The sequence below is a fragment of the Panthera pardus genome, unplaced genomic scaffold (genome assembly GCF_024362965.1).
Source record: "Panthera pardus isolate Hobbes unplaced genomic scaffold, ASM2436296v1 HiC_scaffold_13, whole genome shotgun sequence".
NCBI lineage: Eukaryota > Metazoa > Chordata > Mammalia > Carnivora > Felidae > Panthera > Panthera pardus.
This window is the reverse complement of record NW_026526688.1, coordinates 187,470,066-187,492,889: the sequence shown is the minus strand read 5'-3', so window position 1 is coordinate 187,492,889 and position 22,824 is coordinate 187,470,066.

The following is a 22,824-nucleotide window of genomic DNA, read 5'->3' as shown; positions in this document are numbered from 1 at the left end:
TTACTGTCTGATTTGCAGATGACTATATTCTCCCTTGATCTCCCACGATGACGAGCAGAAAGATGTTCTCCAATGTCTCCTCTTTTAAGGAATCTCATCATGAAAGGTCTACCCTCATGACCTAATCACCTTTCGAAGAACCCATCTCCAAATACCATCCCATCAGGGCTTAGGGGTTCCACATATGAATTTTGAAGGGACACAAACATTCAATTCATAGCATCATCCTGCAGAAAAACTTTCAAGAAACCTGCCCAATGGTCACAAACTTTGACACTTAATATAAATATAGCAATTCAAGGCCACATATCCAGTTATCACTGATACAAACCATAAATAAACATAAGTAGAGTCCGGAGGAGATAAACAGGCAGACTAATGCAAATATATTATTTTTGTTGCATGTGAAAACCCTTTAAAATAAGAACTACATTTCGAAAATGTCAAAAATATCATTACAGCATATACTTTCCCCATCAAATGCAGTAAAGCATAATTGAAGGAAGAAGTGCCCCCTTCAGACCCTTGTCATTTATCCTTCACTTGATGAGCAATTATTGGAGACAGAAATATTCCCTGAAAGAATTTCATAAATAACTTTTGCTCGTTTCTGTATAAAGATAGAATCATTCATGTCCTAGATCTGAGCCACCATTGAATTAAATATAATATGAAAGATGATTCTCCAAATGTATTCAGTGCTTCTCATGTGCCAGACATAGCGCTATGTGCTTTATATACATCATTTCATGTAATAGCCAGAGAAATGCTTCTATGTCAGTATTTCTATTATCTTCTTGCAGGTGAGGAAAGTGAGGTTCAGAGAAGATAATCCAGGTACTTAAGGCTGCACTAGGAATCATAGATGTATAGCTCACATCCTTCTAATGTAATCTTTTCCATCCTAAGACTCTGTGGTATACCATAGAGCCTTAATCAAAGGTTGACTAAACTTAAAAGTTAAGTAAAATCTGATACATGCTGTAGGTATCAGAGGTGAATGAGCCCCCCAAAAAGCAAAAGACTGAAGAGCAGCCTTTTCAGGTTCACACACCTCTAAGGAGGGAAGGAAACTGAAGCTCCATTTGCCCAAACTTCAAAAATCCTATCACTACCTTCAAACTAATAACACATGTAATGTCTCCTCCAGGAAGGTGGTGTCCTTAATGACTGTCTCAGTGTTCCACACCACAGGATATAATGTCCTGGTCCAGCAGAGACAATTAAAATAGACATGGAACTTGTTGCCATAAAATGAGGTGGGAGTCCTAGTTCTAGCAAAGGTCAATTGGTGCCAACTTTGGCCAAGCCATGTGCTCTTTCTTGAATCCATTTTTCACCAACTTTATGGAGTTTGGTGAATCAAATAATATAAGCAATAGGACTAAAGCAGCACCTGGGTGGCTCAGTCGGTTAAGTGTCTGACTTTGGCTCAGGTCAGGATCTCGCGGTCCATGGGTTCAAGCCCCACATTGGGCTCTGTGCTGACAGCTCAGAGCCTGGAGCCTGCTTCAGATTCTGTGTTTCCCTCTCTCTCTCTCTCTCTCTCTCTCTACCCCTCCCCTGCTTGTGCTCTGTCTCTCTCTCTCTCTCTCCCCCCAAAAAGAAACATTCAAAAAAATTTTCTTAAGTACTTGGTAAACTGTAAAATATTATATAAATTATGCCTGTTATTAAGTCACTTAATCATTCATCATAAATGCCATAATCACAGTGCACACTGGATTAAAGATACGGACTCAAGAACAATCGGCTGGTTGAATCTTGTCTCAACTGCTGAATGACAATATGATTCGGGGCAGGTGTGTAAAGTTTCCTTATCTGTAGCTTTTCTAAGAATTAAACATGCTAATGTAAAATGAGAATAATAATGTAAAATATGGGAAACAATAGGATTGCTGTGAGGAATAAATACGTTAATACTTGTAAAAGCTTTTGTAACTTTAGCATAAGCTAGGTATCATTGCTAATGAAAGCTAATGAAACCACTGGCACCAACACCACTGACAACATCATCAGAAGATCTAATCAGAAGAATCATCATCACTAAAGATCCAGCAGTTCTTTAAGTGATGGAATCCTCAGATTTCAAGTAAAGTAAAAGGGAAACAGAGGGTTTCCTGCACACTCATCAGATGCATATTAATGAGTGTGCAAGGAACCCTCTTGCCTTGGGGCGCCTGGGTGGCTCAGTTGGTTGGGCATCCGACTTTGGCTCAGGTCATGATCTCACAGCTCGTGGGTTCGAGTCCCATGTCAGACTCTGTGCTGACAGCTCAGAGCCTGGAGCCTGCTTAGGATTCTGTCTAACTCTCTCTCTCTGCCCCTCGGCCACTCATGCTCTGCCTCTCAGTCTCTCAAAAATAAATAAATGTTAAAAAAAAAAAAAAAGAAAAAGAAACCCTCTTGCCTCAGCAGATCCTAATGGTAATTAGATACATTTATTTACTCTCTCAGAGCACAACACAGAGGAACCAGGAGGGGTATTTGGAGCCAGGTGAAGGCATGGACATTTTTTCAAAAAATGGAAAAAAAAAGACCTGACTACAAGCCCACTCTCTTTAACACACATAGAAAAATTATTTTCTGTGTCTATGTAGACAGACATCTGCAAACATGCATTGAGACAAAATTTTTTCTACATTTTATCATTTGATAAAAACTGAATATAATACCTCTCATAAAAGAACCGCTTGTGAAAATATTAAATTACTTTTTAAATGAAAAAGAGAGTTCATGAAGTCTCTTATTCAGATCTCTCCAAGCCAACACATCATCTTCCCCACCCCACCCCCACCATTAAAGAGCTGTGGGCCATCTGTCCCTTCTAAGCTACCAGCTGGTATGGTCTCCAGAAATATCTCTTCAATTGTAGGTACTAATTAGGTTTTTTCATGTGAACAAATTGTAGATTAACTATTTACAAATACAAATTTTTAAATCCAGTTTCGTCTTTGTGGTAGGTGACGTGATTTCAATAATGAAAATGAATCTCACAGGTAGGTCCTTTGGGAGGTTGACCTATTTCTATTGTTAAAGCTACTCCTGGTGGGAATAATGGTGTGCTTTTGCTCTCATCCAACATCAATCTTGGAATTATGGTCTCATTTTAAAAAGCCATTGTAACAGAAACCAACTGTGGGTTCAGCAGGAGTTACAAAGAAATCTCCAGATAAATGGGCACAACAAAATGAACCGCAACATAGCATGTGTGATGATGTCATACAAAACATCCATCAGGCAATTAAGTATTTCCAGCTAGTACTGAATACAACTCTGAATATCCATGGGCATTTAATCAAGGCTTAAGAATTCCACAGCTAAGCTATAACACAACTCACCTTGGTAAGGGAAACAGTCACAAAGAACAGGAAGAAATTAGGGAACCGAAAAGCTGAAAGAACACCCTCTTCCCATCAAATAAAGTGTCTTTAGGAAAAAAAGGCTTAGAAGGAAGAGAACATTCAAAAGCCAACTCAAAGAGCCTTAGGCTTTTGGGAGTCTTTAGATTCATTAATCACATCCCCTCCATGACACCCTCCCCTACCCTATCTCCCCAAAATACAAAGTCCCTTCTTTGTTCTCCCCTTAACCTTTAACCTGAAAATCCCTTACTATTTTCTCTTCCACCTGCCATCTTCTCAATAGGATTTCTTACAAGGACCTGCATCTAACCATCTGCTCTCCACATGCTATCCCTTTAACTCTTACTCGATCTTCAAGCTTCCACCTGGGACAACTCTGTGCCTGATTCTCAGATTTCTTTAGCTCAGATCTTGGTTTTGTCACTACCAGCTTGACCTTGGGAAATTCACTTGACCTTGTCACCCTCGGCTTCCTTATCTGTAATTTGAAAATAATGATATGGCATTTAACCTTAGAAAACTGTTGTGAGAATGAATTAATTAATGCATGTAAAGCTCTTAGAAAAATGTCTCATAATAAGTACTTGATAGATGTTAGCTATTATTACCACTATTATCATGATGATAGCCATATCTCTGATGCAGACTCTTTGTTCTCCTCTCCTGTTGGTTACTGTGCTCTTAATGTTTTTCACTCCAATCCCACATGTTAACAACCTTGCCGTTCCTTCGAGGCTCAAGGATGATTCTTTCACCATCTTCCCTCAGTTTCTTACTCCGAGTATCATTCTTCAGAAACCTCTAGTGGTTTACCCAAAACTCTACCACGTGCTTCTCATTTTCTGTGCTAAATTCTAGAGATTCACATGTACATGTTACCATATTTATATGTCTGTGCATTCTCGGAGAGTAGGTTCTATAGATTTCCCACTGGCCTGCACGAATTGAGAACCCCTGGTAAGTACACAATAGGTTTGAGTTCCATACAGTAGCCACTAGCCACATGCAGTTTTTAAATTTTAAATTCATTAAAATAAAATGAATAATTCAGCTGTTCAGTCACATTAGCCAAATTCTAAATATTCAATAGCCACATGTGAGATCTGGCTCCTGTATTGGACAGCACAGATACGGAACATTCCCACCATCACAGAAACTTCCACTGGACACTTGCAATAGGTAGTACTTGAATAAATGCGTGTTTTATGATTTTTGGAGTGAGCCCCATTGGATTTTTTTCTCCTAAGTTTCTATTCAAATTCCAGCCAGCCAACACCCAGTGCAATATCAGCTCCATGTGCACAACATAGTGACCCCAAACCCCCACACAACACGCAGCACCTACCACAAGTGCACCCCTCAATCCCCATCACCCATCTAACCCATTCGCCCACCCATCTCCCCTCTGGCAACCACCAGTCTGCTCTCCACAGTCAAGTATCTGTCTCTTTCCTCCTTTCCCTATGCTCACTGCTTTGCCCTCCAAACCCCACAATGGGTGAAATCACATGGCATTCATCCCCCTCTGACTTATTTCACTTAGCAAAATACTCTCTAGCTCCATTCACATCATTTTAAACGGCAAGATTTCAAAATCTTGGAGTGAAGGAAACAATCAACAAAATTAAAAGGCAACCTACAGAATGGGGGGAAGGTATTTGCAAATGACATATCCAAAAAAGAAAATTAGTGTCCAATATATATAACTTATAAAGCTCAACACCCTAAAAATAAATAATCCAACTGAAAAATAGGAAGACATAAACCGACATTTTTCCAAAGAAGACATACAGATGGCCTGAACAGACACATGAAAAAATGCTCAACATCACTTATCATCAGGGAAATACAATTCAAAACCACAATGAGATAATATTTTTAAAATCTAGAGGGGTAAGATTTCATTCTTTTCTATGGCTGAAAAATATTCCCTTTTATATATACTTCACCTCTTCTTTATCTGTTCATCAGTCAATAAACACTTTGGCTGTTTCTATAGTTTGGGTATTGTAGATAATGCTGCTATAAACATCAGAATGCATGCACCCCTTTGAATTAGTTTTTTGTATTCTTTGGGTGAATACTTGGTATTTCAGTTGTTGGATCCTAGAGTAGTTCTATTTTTCATTTTTGGGGGAACCTCCGTACTTTTTTTTCTGAGTGGCTGCACCAGTTTGCATTCTAACCAACAGTGCAAGAGTTCCTCTTTCTTACATCCTTGCCAACATTTGTTGTTTCTTATGTTGTTGATTTTAGTCATTGTGAAAGTGTGTGAGGTGATAGCTCATCATAGTTTTGATTTACATTTCCCTCATGATCAGTGATATTGAGCAAAAATATCATTCTTTTAGAAACTATCTCACCATAAGCTTTTATAAGACAAATGTTCAAAATGAAAATAAGATTTACATCATCAAGACAATTTCTTCTGTTGGACTAGTGAGAAATGCATTTCTGTGTAAGTAGTAATGAGGACGGAACCATTTTCTCATCACAGGGAGCCAAAACAGCATTGCAACATAGGACACACTTTGCCTTCTCCCTCTTCCAAAATGATGGCAAACCCACCTTCTCTGTGGTTCTAGTGTGACCAGTCTTTTACACGATAGCTAATCCATACAAAATTCATGCCCAGATTTCTAAATTTTTTTCATTAAGTTTCAAATAGAGATTTTTGAGGAAATAAAAGGAAACTGCAGGGGCTCCTGGGTATCTCAGTCAGTTAAGCATCTGACTCTTGACTTCATCTCAGGTCATGATCTCGTGGCTCGTGAGTTGGAGCCCCAGGTTGGGCTCCATGATAGCAGTGCAGAGCCAGCTTGGGGTTCTCTTTCTTCTCTCTCTCTGGCCCTCCCCTGCTCTCTCTCTCAAACAAATAAACTTAAAAAAAGGAAACTGTATACTTATCTTTGCACTAATATTAGGCAAGGCTACAAAATCCAAGCTTCTCTGAATGTTCTGGAAGTACCTGTCTGCTTACACTTCCTCTGTTTGCACACTCTCCATTAACTGCTGGCCTCCAGCCACACTAGCCTTCCTTAAGTTCACGACAACAGTCAGGTTTCCACCTTCCTCACCAACACACAGCTCACAACACAATGCACCCCACACACTACAAGGCTCATGTCTTGAGTCCCTATTTTGATTTTCACTTCTTCAAAGCTGTCTTACATGATCAGTCAATACAAAATAGTTCCTTCTTAAAGTTCCTTATAGTACCTCACCATTTCCTTTCACTTATATTTTGACATTTGTTTGTTAACTTGTCTATTGTCTCTCGCCTGCAACAGACATCACATTTGGTGAATGCCAGGGCCCTGATGTTTCATTTCCTACTATCTATCCAGCATCTTATGATGTGGTAGCTACATAGTTAAGAAATACGTATTAAATGAGGAAACAGAATTTCATATGCCTGCATAATAATTTTCATTTCAAAGAAAAGAGTTTGTGATGCCTCTGTGTGAGATGTCTGTGTGTGAGAGAGACAGACAGGAAGACAGACAGACACTTGGAGAGGAAAGCAGAGAGATATTTTGAATTTTCAAAATATCACATAAAATTATAAAAACTATCCTTTATTCAAACCTCTAAGGTCTGAGAGATGTCAATGTATTATTAGAGAGAAAATTATGAGGTAGTCATTTTTGATATGCAATATGATATTTGGTCACTTTTAGGGACACTGTGAACTAGGACTTAATCCTCAATGCTTATTATATTTGGTGGCTTAAAATACTGGAGTGATGCCCAGATAAAAAGTGGCAAGATATTTAACACTGATACTGCTTACTAAATTCCCTCTGAATAATAATAATAATAATAATAATAATAATAAATATTTCCATTAAAAGCAATGAACTGTTTCACTCTATTAGTTTGGATGGATTTGAAAGTTAAAAGATTAAAGTAAAATAGATAATGCTAAAAATAATACCAGATGATCAAAAAAAATTACATATCACTTTGGACTTCATTTTTCTCTTGTTCAGCTCACATCAAATGTCTATAAAATACACAATATGCTGTACAAGAAAGCATTTTATTCATTTATTTACTTTTTTTTCAATATATGAAATTTATTGTCAAATTGGTTTCCATACAACACCCAGTGCTCATCCCAAAAGGTGCCCTCCTCAATACCCATCACCCACCCTCCCCTCCCTCCCACCCCCCATCAACCCTCAGTTTGTTCTCAGTTTTTAAGAGTCTCTTATGCTTTGGCTCTCTCCCACTCTAACCTCTTTTTTTTTTCCTTCCCCTCCCCCATGGGTTTCTGTTAAGTTTCTCAGGATCCACATAAGAGTGAAAACATATGGTATCTGTCTTTCTCTGTATGGCTTATTTCACTTAGCATCACACTCTCCAGTTCCATCCACGTTGCTACAAAGGGCCATATTTCATTCTTTCTCATTGCCACGTAGTACTCCATTGTGTATATAAACCACAATTTCTTTATCCATTCATCAGTTGATGGCATTTAGGCTCTTTCCATAATTTGGCTATTGTTGAGAGTGCCGCTATAAACATTGGGGTACAAGTGCCCCTATGCATCAGTACTCCTGTATCCCTTGGGTAAATTCCTAGCAGTGCTATTCCTGGGTCATAGGGTAGGTCTATTTTTAATTTTCTGAGGAACCTCCACACTGTTTTCCAGAGTGGCTGCACCAATTTGCATTCCCACCAACGGTGCAAGAGGGTTCCTGTTTCTCCACATCCTCTCCAGCATCTATGGTCTCCTGATTTGTTCATTTTGGCCACTCTGACTGGCGTGAGGTGATATCTGAGTGTGGTTTTGATTTGTATTTCCCTGATGAGGAGCGACGTTGAGCATCTTTTCATGTGCCTGTTGGCCATCCGGATGTCTTCTTTAGAGAAGTGTCTATTCATGTTTTCTGCCCATTTCTTCACTGGGTTATTTGTTTTTCGGGTGTGGAGTTTGGTGAGCTCTTTATAGATTTCAGACACTAGCCCTTTGTCCGATATGTCATTTGCAAATATCTTTTCCCATTCCGTTGGTTGCCTTTTAGTTTTGTTGGTTGTTTCCTTTGCTGTGCAGAAGCTTTTTATCTTCACGAGGTCCCAGTAATTCATTTTTGCTTTTAATTCCCTTGCCTTTGGGGATGTGTCGAGTAAGAGATTGCTACAGCTGAGGTCAGAGACGTCTTTTCCTGCTTTCTCCTCTAGGGTTTTGATGGTTTCCTGTCTCACATTCAGGTCCTTTATCCATTTTGAGTTTATTTTTGTGAATGGTGTGAGAAAGTGGTCTAGTTTCAACCTTCTCCATGTTGCTGTCCAGTTCTCCCAGCACCATTTGTTAAAGAGACTGTCTTTTTTCCATTGGATGTTCTTTCCTGCTTTGTCAAAGATGAGTTGGCCATATGTTTGTGGGTCTAGTTCTGGGGTTTGTATTCTATTCCACTGGTCTGTGTGTCTGTTTTTGTGCCAATACCATGCTGTCTTGATGATGACAGCTTTGTAGTAGAGGCTAAAGTCTGGGATGGTGATGCCTCCTGCTTTGGTCTTCTTCTTCAAAATTACTTTGGCTATTAGGGGCCTTTTGTGGTTCCATATGAATTTTAGGATTGCTTGTTCTAGTTTCGAGAAGAATGCTGGTGCAATTTTGATTGGGATTGCATTGAATGTGTAGATAGCTTTGGGTAGTATTGACATTTTGACAATATTTATTCTTCCAATCCATGAGCAGGGAATGTCTTTCCATTTTTTTATATCTTCTTCAATTACCTTCATAAGCTTTCTATAGTTTTCAGCATACAGATCTTTTACATCTTTGCTTAGATTTATTCCTAGGTATTTTATGCTTCTTGTGAATGGGATCAGTTTCTTTATTGTCTTTCTGTTGCTTCATTGTTAGTGTATCAGAATCCAACTGATTTCTGTACATTGATTTTGTATCCTGCAACTTTGCTGAATTCATGTATCTGTTCTAGCAGACTTTTGGTGGAGTCTATCGGATTTTCCATGTATAGTATCATGTCATCCTTTTCCGTGGGCCTCTCGTCTGCGCTTGGCTCCGGAGACTCTGTTCTGCTAGTCTTCTGATGGTTTTCTGGGTTATTTAGGCAGGTGTAGGTGGAATCTAAGTGATCAGCAGGACGCGCGGTGAGCCCAGCGTCCTCCTATGCCACCATCTTCTGCCGGTCCCCAAGAAAGCATTTTAAATGACTTTAAATTGTATACATACACACACACACACAGAGGAAACCTTGATTTCTTATATTTGTTGATCACACACAGAACTACTTTATCTACAGCCAGAGAACACTTTTTGGAAAGGAGCCAAATGGATCGACACACATTTGGGGAAGCATTTAGGGCCATATAAAACCATCCGAGTCCTCGGCACGGACTTCAGCTGATCAAGAGAAACAAATTACCACCAGAGTAGCACCTAATTCTATATTCCTCTTTCATTTTAATTCATAAAGTCAAGTTATTATCTTAATCTAATGCAATTTTAGAACTGGAATGGGCTCGGAAAGGTTCAGATGCTTTATTTTGTTGTGCCGATAATTTCACATTTGCATCATAATTGGATTTCTCTAAGTTCACTGACATTTCAGTGGGTTTCAGTGATCATGAAAGGTTTTTCTGCTTTAATCTAAATTTGGGTCAGGCTCATAGAGCTTCTCTAATGCAAACAAGCCCATAAGAAAACAGCTGATCTCCACATTATGGTGCCATTCTACTCTGAGACCCTCAGGTTGCAAAACCATTGTCAATGTTAACTGAATGGCATACAACTGATAACTGACCATCAGGCATATTCATTTTAACCAAAGACACTGAAATAGATTTTCAGCTGTGATATGTAATTCATGTTGCTACTTGAGAAATCGACTGCCTTAATTTGCAACGCCTAATCATAAACTGTTGGTGTCAACATTAGCCATCGTTAGTTTGGGCAATCTTGCCATTGTTTAACTTCTACATAGCATGATTAGAAGCCACTGTTATTCCGGTGCTCAGATACCCAGGTGGATAACCTGACCTTCTCACAGTTGTATGTCTTGACCCACCTGTGAAGCACGAGTTTCAAGTCAATTTTGTTGAAGACCCCTATGCGTTCTAATCTCTGACTCTAAGTAGGACATAAACATCATGCTCAAGGTGTCACTGAGGCCTGAATAATCCCCAAGAACTATGCTTTTAAGGTTACTGAATTTCCCACCAGGTAATAATAAAAAGTATACATTTTCTTGGGGGAAAAATAAATCAGAGACACTCTGCTTCAAAAGAAAACATTTTAAAATTGTACCTACAGTTGAAATTGCACGGCAAAAGTTTTCAACAGTGGATGGAACTTAATGTTGGGCTTTGAAATTTTTCAGAAAAATTAAAAAACATGAGAATGCGCAAAAGCAAATATTTTAACTTCCTGAATAAACCCTTGAATGTAGGGTGGAATACGTGGTTATGTAAATTGAAATGTTTTTGTTTCAGAATTCCTTGTGAATAATCATAGCCTATTACCTAGGACGTTGCAGGTTTTCAGTAACGATGAGATAGTTGAATGAATGAGTGAAAAGGTCTTTGAAGAGTCAGCAGTTGCTCTCAGAGCTGTTATATTATATATAAGTAAACTTCTTATTTAAAATATTTAAATTAAAAGTTTTAAACCTTATTTATTAAACCTCTTGTTTTCAAGTATCACAATGGGAGAATTTTACTTAAACAAAGAAGCCGCTATTTCTCACATGGACTCTGAATTTCTTCTGTACTAACAAATAAGCAAAGCACCCAATAGCATCTTTCTTAACCCACATCTTTACAGTGACTTCCCTGAAAGGAAGCACATTTAACCCACGCATCTGGAAATAAAAAGTAGCTCAAGATATAACTCCGAAGGTAATGATTACCGAATGAAACACAGGGGGAAAGAAGTGGTCCCATCTTATTCTGGAAGCAAAATCTACAATCAGTGAGATAAAGCAGGCATTGACTTTGCACCAGGATTATAAATGAATTCTTCAGAATTTCTACCTAGCATCTGAGCAGATGATTTACCAAGAGACCTAGGAAACACTGATACTATCTTCACAGGACATAAGACCGAATATTTTCAATTTTCATCATGCTTTCAGAAAATGAAATGGCAAATAGCATAGGGAGACTCTTTCACAAGATGATAATAAAACTGTTTAATTAAGTCAGTCTCCACAGGCAGAACCCTTCTCCAGAAGTCTTACGATTTCCTTCAACTGGTTGCAAGGAAGAGAGATTCTTTCCTCTGGGATTTTATTAAAGACAAATTCAGAGTCCCAGCCCAATAATCAAACAAGCAGAGACAGCTACAGGGTACTCAACTCAATGTGTCACCCAAGCCTCTTTGATAATATTATTCAAAAACAAATGTTTTTACACATAAATTTGTGTCTTGCTATTTGTGAACTGTGCACACATCTTATGTTTTGCACCTCGGTAAACTGTTTTTGTAGTGTTCCAATGAGTGGATTACAAAATGAGAGCGATTATTTTCTATAAGATGGCTTATCTTTTCTTTTTTCTTTGGTTTATCTATATTTGACTGACATAAATCAAATGTGCAAGGTAAAATGCAAGGTTATTACCAGCACGAAATACTTTATTATTTTCCAATTGTTTTCACATAAATAAGATATTTAGCCAAAGTTAGAGCTTAAATATAACTTTCCTGATTTATTATTTAGAAATAGCAAAAATAGGCCTTGGAAAAAATCTGCAATTTGCTTTCCCCTTTGCAGCTGCTCCATTTTTTTTAAATCCACAAAATCCAAAATCAGGGAGAAAGATCTTTTTAGACAAGTATTTCATACAAAAGCTGACTTTGCATAACATGCATTATCAATTATAATAACATTTTATATTTCTTTATATCTACTTTCTTTCACATTAGTTAGGTCTATTTACATGAAACAAAATTCATCACATGAATAAACAGGAATTTAACTAGCAGAGTTTACCTTGAGTTTTGCTACGTGTTAAAGAAAACTATTATAGGATTTAATTCTTTCAGATAAAACATGTATTTCAAAGAAATGACAGCTTTTAACAGATTGCCTCATACTTCTCATCCAGACATAAGAATAAACATCATTTCTATTCTGTCCTGGGAAGATAGGGTCCTTCTAGATCTCCTACACCACAATAGATTGGTAAGCTTAAAGAAAGATTCTTGGACCTCACCCCCAAATATACTGGATCAGAATGGTGTAAGGGAAGGATGCTAGAATCTGAACATCAGTGGGCATATAAGATATTCCCTACACAGATCAAATGTGAGAACTACTACTTAGTTGGTAATTAAGACTAAGAAATTAGAAAAGGGGCACCTGGGTGGCTCAGTCAGTTGAACGTCCGACTTCTGCTCAGGTCATGATCTCCCAGTTTGTGAGTTTGAGTCCTGCATCAGGCTCTGTGCTGACAGCTCAGAGCCTGGAGCCTGCTTCGGATTCTGTGTCTCATTATCTCTCTGCCCCTCCCCCACTTGTGCTCTGTCTCTCAAAAATACATAAAAATGTAAAAAAAAGAAACTAGAAAAGCATTCAGCAACTCAACTTTAAACTTTCTTATCTAGGACGCTTGGATGGCTCAGTTGGTTAAGCATCCAACTTGATTTCAGCTCAGGTCATGATCTCAAGGTTCGTGAGTTTAAGCCCCATGTGGGGCTCTGCACTGACAGCAGAGAGCCTGCTTGGGATTCTTTCTCTCCCTCCCTCTCTCTTTCTGCCCCTCCCCTGCTCAAATGTTCTTTCGTTTTCTCTCTCTCTCTCTCTATCTCTCTCTCTCTCTCTCTCTCTCTCACACACACACACACACACACACAAAATAAAATAAACATTAAAAAAGATAAAATTTCTTTTATGAGATTTTGATTTCAAAAGATGACTTTTAGGAACTCCATCTAGTAAACCACAAAAAAACCACCAAGGATTCCTCCCATGGCAACACATATAGCTCTCTACAATGTGACCTTGAAGCTCCTTCCATTAAGAGGTGGGACATACAACTCTACCACTTGGTATCTGGTCTTGGCCACGTGACAGACTTCAGCCAATAGTACATTAGCCAATGTGACAGAAGAAAAGACTTAGTAATTAGTATTTGTGCAATGGTGCTTGCTACCATGTGAAGAAATGTGGGCAGCCTGCTAGAAGCCAGAGACATACGGCACAGCTGCCTCTATCACTGCAGCCGACAGCCAGACGTGGGAGGCAGGCCACCCAGTACCAACGCATCCCTAACCATCTGCTAGTGGATGGCAGTTGTGAATGTGAGCCCAGGAGCCACCTGGAGAAGACCTACCCAGCTGCACTCCGCCTGCATTGCCAACCCACGGTCTTTCAGGCTCATAAATGATTGTTGTTTTAAGCCACAAACATTGTGGGTGGTTCACTCTGCAGCAAAAGCTAACTGAAACACCCCTCCTCACAAAAAGGAAAATGAATGGAAGATGAAGTTTTTGGAGTCAATTTTGGTCATGGTCACACTTTATCATACTCTTACATTATTTCACATTTTTCATTTCAGGACTTGACACAAACGGCAAACATATTTGTAAACCGTTAATGGGATTCCAGAAGCTTCATCCTACCTAATCAAGTGTCACCAAGAGATGTAACCCATTCAGGAAGAAGAAGAATCAAGCGAACAAAATATTTTCTAGAAATAAACATTAAACCCACGCAACTGAAAAAAACTAGCCATAACATTTAGTTTTGGCTTTTACAAAGTTTTTATTGAAAAGTCTAAGTTTATTATGGTCACTGCTCCCTTCATCACATATCACTTTTATTCCCAACAAAAGTATTTGCAGAGAATGAAGTGCTATAATGAACATGGTATTTTTCATCATAATGTTGGTGGTGTCTTGAAAATCCTATCATCAGGCTGTTTTCACACACAACTTTCATTATTACACATGATGATTAGTATGGTTCTCATGAGATTGAAGATCATGATGAAAAGGTGTGAATATGCTTCCAGAACTATCAGGAACCATAGAATACCAGCTATTATCGTAACAACTACTTTATATTGAGGAGTACCTACTCTGTGCCAGACACATGGTTAAGTATCAGGGATACAACACTTTAGCAGGGAGAACAAGACAATTCCTAGTATTAATAAGTTCTGTGAAGAAAACAAAAGGGGAAAATGTGAAAGATCATGGCAGATAATTCAGAATGAGGTATCAGGGTCCTCTTGGGAAAGTGACATTTAAGATGAGACCTGAATGGACAGGAGGAGCCAGTCAAGCAAATTTTAAAGAGAGAAGAGTACAAGTTCAAAGAACCTAAAGGGGGAATGAATTTGGCCTTTTTGGATTCAAAAAGACTGCTAGCGTGGCTGAAACCGGGTGAGCCAGAAAGAAAGTGCCACGGAATAAGATTAAAAAGATGCACAGTGGTTGGGCATGCAGTCTTATTACCCATCAGAAGCCATCCCAATCTTTTTTTTCTTTTAGATTTTATTTAAATTCCAGTTAATTAACATACAGTGTAATATTAATGTCAGGGGTAGAATTCAGTGATTCAAAAAAACTGTTGGTTACCAGAGCTAAGGTGGGTGAAAGGATGGGTTAAATAGGTGAAGACGTCATTGAGATCTTATCCTTAATGTCTACGTATAGCTGAAATGTAAATAGACATTTTTGATAGAGGCCTATGGGCATTTTTTTTTTTTTAGCCAATAGGACTATTTGAATTTCAAAATCCACCATAAGTATACAAGAAGCATGGGTGGTTAATTGAAGTAACACAGCAAATTCATAACAGACTACTATATGAGTAAGAATCCAAAAATATTTGGAAAAGCAGAATATTTCATAAAAGACTTACCATCCTGGTTAAAATATCCTTTAAGTATTTCCAAGACTCTTCCAGGTGGGTATCTTGGTCTTAGCATATCAATGTATGAATAGAACAACAACAATAACAAAGAATACAGAACTAGTCACTCGAGTGTTTTGTTTGCTGTGTTTTTTTATTAAAGAGCTTAGTCAAACTAGTCTAGGAGAAAAGCTATAGGATTTAATTAAAATGAAAAGAAATGGTCACTGAAACAGGACTTTTCTAGTAAATTAGTGTTCAAGCATATTAAAGATAGCATCATATTTGGAAAAAAATAAGGATAAATAAAAACTAGCAAGTCATCTGAAATCCAATGACTCTACTACAAAACAAGGAATTATAAATCAGAGAAAGCGTTTTGCCATAAATATAATTTTTCCCCTAAGTTAACTGTACCAATTATTCATTTACATATGAGAACTGAGTGAACGAGTAGAAATGGCTATGTTCTATTTGAAAAGAGTTTGAGATTTAAAGTAAATACTAAAAGCCTAGAAATGATGGCTGAAAGAGACTTAAAATAATTTTTCAAGTCTGAATAATAGAAATGTTTAAAATATACAGAACCAGGGGTGTGTGGGTGGCTCAGTCAGTTAAACATCAGACTTCGGCTCAGGTCAGGATCTCATGGCTTGTGAGCCCCTCATGGGGCTCTCTGCTGTTAGTATAGAGCCTGCTTCCAATCCTCTGTCTCCCTTTCTCTCTCCTCCTCATGCATGCTTTCTCTCTCTCTCTCTCTCTCTCTCTCTCTCTCTCAAAAATAAATAAACAGTAAAAAATATATATACAGAACTGAATATAGGAAATAAGTTATAATGGAAATGAACTTGAATAAACTGATTTATAGTGTTATTGCTTCTTTACATGCAATATTTTGGTAGTGTAATGGATTCTCTCACAAAGTAAACTTAAGACTATATCATAAAATAATAACCCAACTGGTCAATAACATGAATGTATATAAGCAATGAATGTGTCTTTAAAATTTAAAGACGCAAAATAAGTTCCATTTGTTTTAAATATTTTACACTAAATAGGTGCTCAATAAAATCTACATTACACTGTAAAGAAAAATGGCTCACTTTATTCATCTCAAATTCCTTCTTAGTAAAAATTCATAAAACTGAATTTAACTCCTATTATCAACTAGTAAAAAAACAATAATAATAAGGAAGCAACAGGGGAGACTTAGAAACAAAGGAAAGGAAATGGAATTGAAAACACACGTCTTGTGGAACTTAAATGTCCAACAGTGGAGAAGACACAATGATAATGCTTAATAAGGTATTTAAAAAATTTTCTAATGAACTAATGAGTTGAATCAAAGAAAAGAATTTTGGAGAGGCCAAAAAAAAAGTTCAGCAGAAATTAATAGATAATCAAGCACCAAAGTTTGCTTTTATCCTGAAGGTTTAGAACAAATTCCAGAAAATGCTTTGCAATTCTTCTTTGAAAGATGTTCAAAGCATAGAGGACAGGAAATCTCCACATAAATACAGAACCACAAAGTTGGAGAAAAAAAATAATCTTGTCACACAAAAAAAGGATAACGAGGAAACATGCCTGTTTTGAATTTGTCACTGGGTCGAGGGAAAAATAAATAAATAAACTCTCGAGAATTCATAACCACAAGCTGGACCTCATATGGACTCACAGTCTAAATTCATTCTACTGTGCCATAAAAACAAAGCAGCAAGCCAAGGATTTAACGTAAAGTATTCCTGGTGTGGTGATGCTGATGTCTGAAATAACAAATGAAAGCTTTCTCTAGAAGAAAACTCCTTCGACTGAGGGCTCAAAGAATTCCCATACATGAAGTTTTAAGTCAAATGGGCAGCTCTAAATCAAAAACAAGGAAAAAGTCACCACTAATGAGAGTCAGGGGGGTGGGGAGAGAAAAGGCAGTAGAAGCAGATCCACAAGTAATTCGCTTATTGGAACTATCTCCACAGGCTGTTAAAGGTATATACTGTCAAAAAGGAAAATATAATTATGAAATACGGCTCAGGAGAAAGAGGCTCATTTTTACAAATAACTAAGTATGTTTAAAAATCTAATACACTTTATATAAATAATACATAATAAGCGAAATTAATACTCAAAGAAATGACTAAATAGAATAGAATATTATAATTGGTAAACTGGTGAATACTTTCAAAGAATTCAGCCTAAATAAAGCAAAAGGGAAAAAAAAGATATGAGAAATGAGAAAAACACCTAAGACACACCAAGGCAGCATAAGAAGATCAAACACATATAAATAAATTCCCAGAAGATAATAAAGAGAATGGAGAAGAAACAATATTCAAAGAGATAACAGAAAATTCTAAAACTGTTGAATGACATGAATCCTAAACTCTAGGAAAAAATGGAAACTGAAAAAAATATGAATAAAAAGAAACTCATTCTCAGATACATATGATGAACCTATGTAACACCAAAGACAATAACAAGATCTTAAAGCAAACAAAAGAAAGAAAAGTCAGATCACTTAGGGTTGGGTAACAATTAGAATCAAGACTGACTTCCTAATAATAATAATAATAATAAAAGCAGCATGAAAAAAATATTTTCGAAATGATGAGAAAAAATAAAATTATATACTCAACCACTGTCCAAAACTAAAACTGAATCAATGAAATTTCAGACAAAAGCCAAAATAGAGAGTTTACTAGAAATGTACACTAAAATAATTACAGATATACTTAAGACTGAAGGAAAATGATACCAGATGGGAGCTTTGAAAAGCAATAAGAAATGATGAGAAATGTGTTGGTTAATATTTTGGTAACTCTGCAAAAATACATATGGGAGAAAAGCAAGATGAAATGAAAATAGAGGAAAAAATAGCACTGAGATTGCAAGACAGTGGTGGCCATTAAAGTGTCCTTAGATCCTTGTGTAGCTCTAAAGGATGGGTACACGTATTTAATAATCTTAGATTTTATTAATTAGGAATGATAAAGTTTAAAAGTAACTACTAGGAAAATGAAAATTTCCAAACAGAGGAAAGAAATTTAAATGAAAAAAAAGAAGAAAAATCTAAAAGAAAGCAACGAAGAGGGAAAAAAAAGAAAAGGAATAGGAAAATAGGACCAAGAGAAATCATAAAAAAATATAGAAACAAATCCAAATATTTCAGCAATCAAAATGAATGGAAATGGCAAAAAGAACCCCAGCTATATATAGCTTACTATATAAGACACAACTGAAACATAACATCAAATGACTGAAAGTAAATATTTGGAAAAGAAATACGTCAAGCAAAACAAAAACCACAAGAAAACTGGCATAGTGATATTATTAGGAAACAAAATAGACTTTAAGGAATGGAAAAACTACTAGAGATAAAGTGAAAGACAATGTAATAATAAAATGTTTCATTTACCAGGAAAACATAACAATTCTGAACACGTATCATGCTAATAATACAACCCCATAACGTATAAAGCAAAAATTAATGGAATTACATGGTAACACTGAAAGCATCAACAGAGCCTTAGAAATTTAAAGATCAGAGAGAAATTGCTAAAGCTACAGAAAATATACACAACACAACAAACAAGCTTGCTGAAAGGAACCAACTTTAAATTTCTAAGGCGCTGTTAATTTTTTCACTGTTACCAAGTAAATCTAACAAAAGATGTTTAAGTCTTAATGGGGAAATTACAACTTTGTTGAAAGATAACGAAGACCAAAAACCGGGACTGAAGACTCCATGACCATGTATAAGGAGATTTGACAAATCTCAATACTGTTTTCCAAGGAACTTAACAAACCTCTTCTAAAACTTATCCAGAAAAGAAACAAGACAAGACTAGTCAAGACATACTTGGGAGAAAGAACAAAGTAGAAAACTTGTATGGCCATAAAGATTTTTTTATAAAGGTATGTCTATTGGTGCATTGTGGCACTGACTAAAGATGGACAGAATGGCCTGGGAGCCCAGAGACAGAGCCAGCACTATGTACAGACAAGGTGGGATTTGTGGATTGGAGAACAACTAATTAATTGTAACAACTAATTATCTATATAGGGAAAACATAAATTTGATAGACCCTCTCAGTTCAAAACAATTTCTAGATTAATCAAATTTATAAATATGAAAGGGAAATTTCTAAACTTTTAGAGAAAACACAGAAAAATATTACCTTGGCCTTAAAATTTTTTTTAATACAAAAGTTTAAGCCATAAAAGTCAATGGCAAATTTTACTATATAACAGTTTAAAAAGAATGAAAAGAGGGGTGCCTGGGGGGCTCAGTCAGTTGACCGTCCAACACCGGCCTAGGTGAGTTCCAGTCCAGCGTCAGGTTCTATGCTGACAGCTTAGAGTCTGGAGCCTGCTTTAGATTCTGTCTCCCTCTCTCCCTGCCCCTCCCCTGCTCACGCTCTGTTTTCTCTCTCAGAAATGAATAAACGTTAAAAAAAAAGCTGCGGTGCCTGGGTGGCTCATTCAGTTGGGCGTCCAACTTCAGCTCAAGTCACCATCTCGCACTTCATGAGTTTGAGCCCTGCGTCAGACTCTGTGCTGACAGCTCAGAGCCTGGAGCCTGCTTCAGATTCTGTGTCTCCCTCTTTCTCTGTCTCTCCCCCACTCACACTCTGTTTTCTCTGTCTCTCAGACATAAACATTAAAAAAAAAATTTTAAGAATGAAAAGACAAATCAGAGACTACAAAAGTCTCCTTATGCCAATATTTGACTAATGTGACAAACTAAATAATTAATAAGTGAAAAACAAACCCACAAAAAAATAGATTATCTCAATAGGCCTATATCTATTAGAGAAATTGAATCAATAATTAACAACATGTGAAAACAGAAAGCACCAGGCTCAGATGGATTCACTAGAATTTAAGGAAGAAATTATACCAATTCTCTCTAATGCTTTTAAGAGGTTAGAAGCATAGAGAATAGTTTCTAACTCATTCTATGAGGCCAGCATTACCCTAATAACCAGACAAAGACATTAAAGGAAACTACAGACCAATATCTCTCATGAACAGGATGCAAAACTCCTCAACAAAATATTAATATTTGCAAATTGAATCTTCAAGTATAAAGATTCTTAAATAACCTTAAATAATTATATACTTTATAAAGTATAAAGAATCTTAAAGTATAAAATACTTTACATAACAACCAAGTGGGATTTACCCCAGGTATGTAAGCCTTATTCAAAATTAGAAAATCAATTAATGTAATCCATCATATCAACCAACTAAAAAGAAAAAAATCATATGATTGTATCAACAAATGCAAAAAAAACATTTGATGAAATCCAGCACTCTTTCATGATAAAAAACGCTTCAGCAAACTAGGAACGGGAAGAAACTTTCTCAGCTTGATAAAAACTATCTACAAAAAAACTATAGCTAACATCATACTTAATGATGAGAAACTTAAAACGTTCCCACTAAAATCAGGTACAAGGAAAGGATGCTCCCTCTCACCACTACTTTTTAGCATCCTACTAGAAGTCTTTGCTAATGTACTAAGTCAAGAAAAGGAAATTAAAGGTATCCAAAATGGGAAAGAAGACATAAAACTGTTTGAAGATAACATGATCATTTATGTATAAAATCCTAAAGGATCCAAATAAACAAACATCTGGAACTCATAAGTGATAGTAGCAAGGTTGCAGGATACAAGACCAATATACACAAATCAATTGTTTTGCTACATACCAACAATGAACAAGTGGAATCTGAAATTAAAAACAATACCATTGACATTAGCACTCAAAAAAGTGAAACACTTCAATATAAATCTATAAAATATGCACAAGATCTATAAGAGGAAAACTACAAAAGTGTGATGAATGAAATCAAAGAAGAATCACATACATGAAGGGATATTCCATGCTCATGGACAGGAAGGCTCAATATACCCAAGATGTCAGTTCTTCCCAATCTGATCTATGGATTCAATGCAATTTCAATCAAAATCCCAGCAAGTTATTTTATAGATATTGACAAACTGATTCTAAAGTTTATGTGGAGAGGCAAAATAGTAGCTAACACAATATTGAAGGAAAAAAAAAGTTAATATACCAATGCTATCCACTTTAAGACTTCCTTATCACACTTGTATTGTAGACAGTGCGGTATTGGCAAAAGAACAGACAAATACATCACTAGAACCCAATAGCAAGCCCAGAAATAGACCCTCATGATACAATCAATTGATCTTTGACAAAGGAGCAAAGGCAATATAATGCAGCAAAGATAATCTCTTCAATTAAGCATGCTTAAACAAGCAGACATCTACATACTGGAAAAAAAAAAAAAAAAAGCAAATCCAGGTGCAGACCTTATATGTTTCATAAAATAAAATCAAAATGGATCACTGAACTCAAAACAGAGTTCACAAACCTACATGTAATAAACAATGCTACAGAAGTCCAGACCGGTCACGTCAGAGAAAACATAGAGGACTTTGGAGCACCTGTGTGACTTAGTTAAGCAACCGACTCTTGGTTTTGGCTCAGGTGATGATCTCGCAGTTTGTGAGTTCAAGCCCATACCAGGCTTTCCAGCTGGCAGTGTGGCACCTGCTTGGGATTCTGTCTCTCCCTCTCTCTGCCCTCCCTGTTCACACTGTCTCTGTCTCTATCAAAAATAAATAAATAAACCTAAAAAAAAAAGGAAACCTAGATGATTCTGGGTGTGTGTATATGTATGTATGTATACACGACATGTGTGTGTGTGTATGTGTGCGTGTCTCTCTCTCTCTCTCTCTCTCTCTCTCTCTATGTATATATATATATACATGTATATATATGTATACATTGACATACACACACACACACACACACACACACACACACACATACATGATGGACATGGACATGATCCATGAAAGAAATACTTGATAAGCTGGACTTCTTTAAAATTAAAAACTCCTGTCTCATAAGAGACAATGCCAAGAGATTGACAGGCAAGTCACAGACTGGTAGAAAAATGTTTGCAGAGACACATTTGAAAAAGGACTGTTATCAAAAATATATAAACACTTTAAACTTCAAAAAGAAAACAACCTGACTAAAAAATGGGCCAAAGATCTCAATAGACATTTCACCAGAAAAAAAAGACAGGACAGAGGGTAAATAAGGATATGAAACATGCTCCACATCACACATCATCAGGGAAATGCAACTTCAGATGAGATACCACCTCACACCTAACAGAATGGTCACAACCTGGAACACTGACAACACCAAATGCTGCCACAGATGGGGAGCAACAGGAACTCTCACACACTGCTGCTGGGAATGGAAAATGGCGGAACCACTTTGGAAGACATTTGGGCAGTTTCTTACGACATTGAACATACTCTTACCGAACTATTTAGAAGTCACACTCCTTGGTATTTATCCAAAAGAGCTGAAGACGTATCCACACAAAAACATACATAGGGAAATTTACAACAGCTTTATTCATAATTGTCAAAACTTAGACGCAACCAAGAGCCTTTCAGTAGGTGAACAGATAAATGAACTGTGGTAGATCTAGACATCAGAATATTATTCAGTGCTAAAAAGAAATGAGCTATTAAGCCATGAAAAGACATAGAGAAAACTTAAATACATACTACTAAGTGAAAG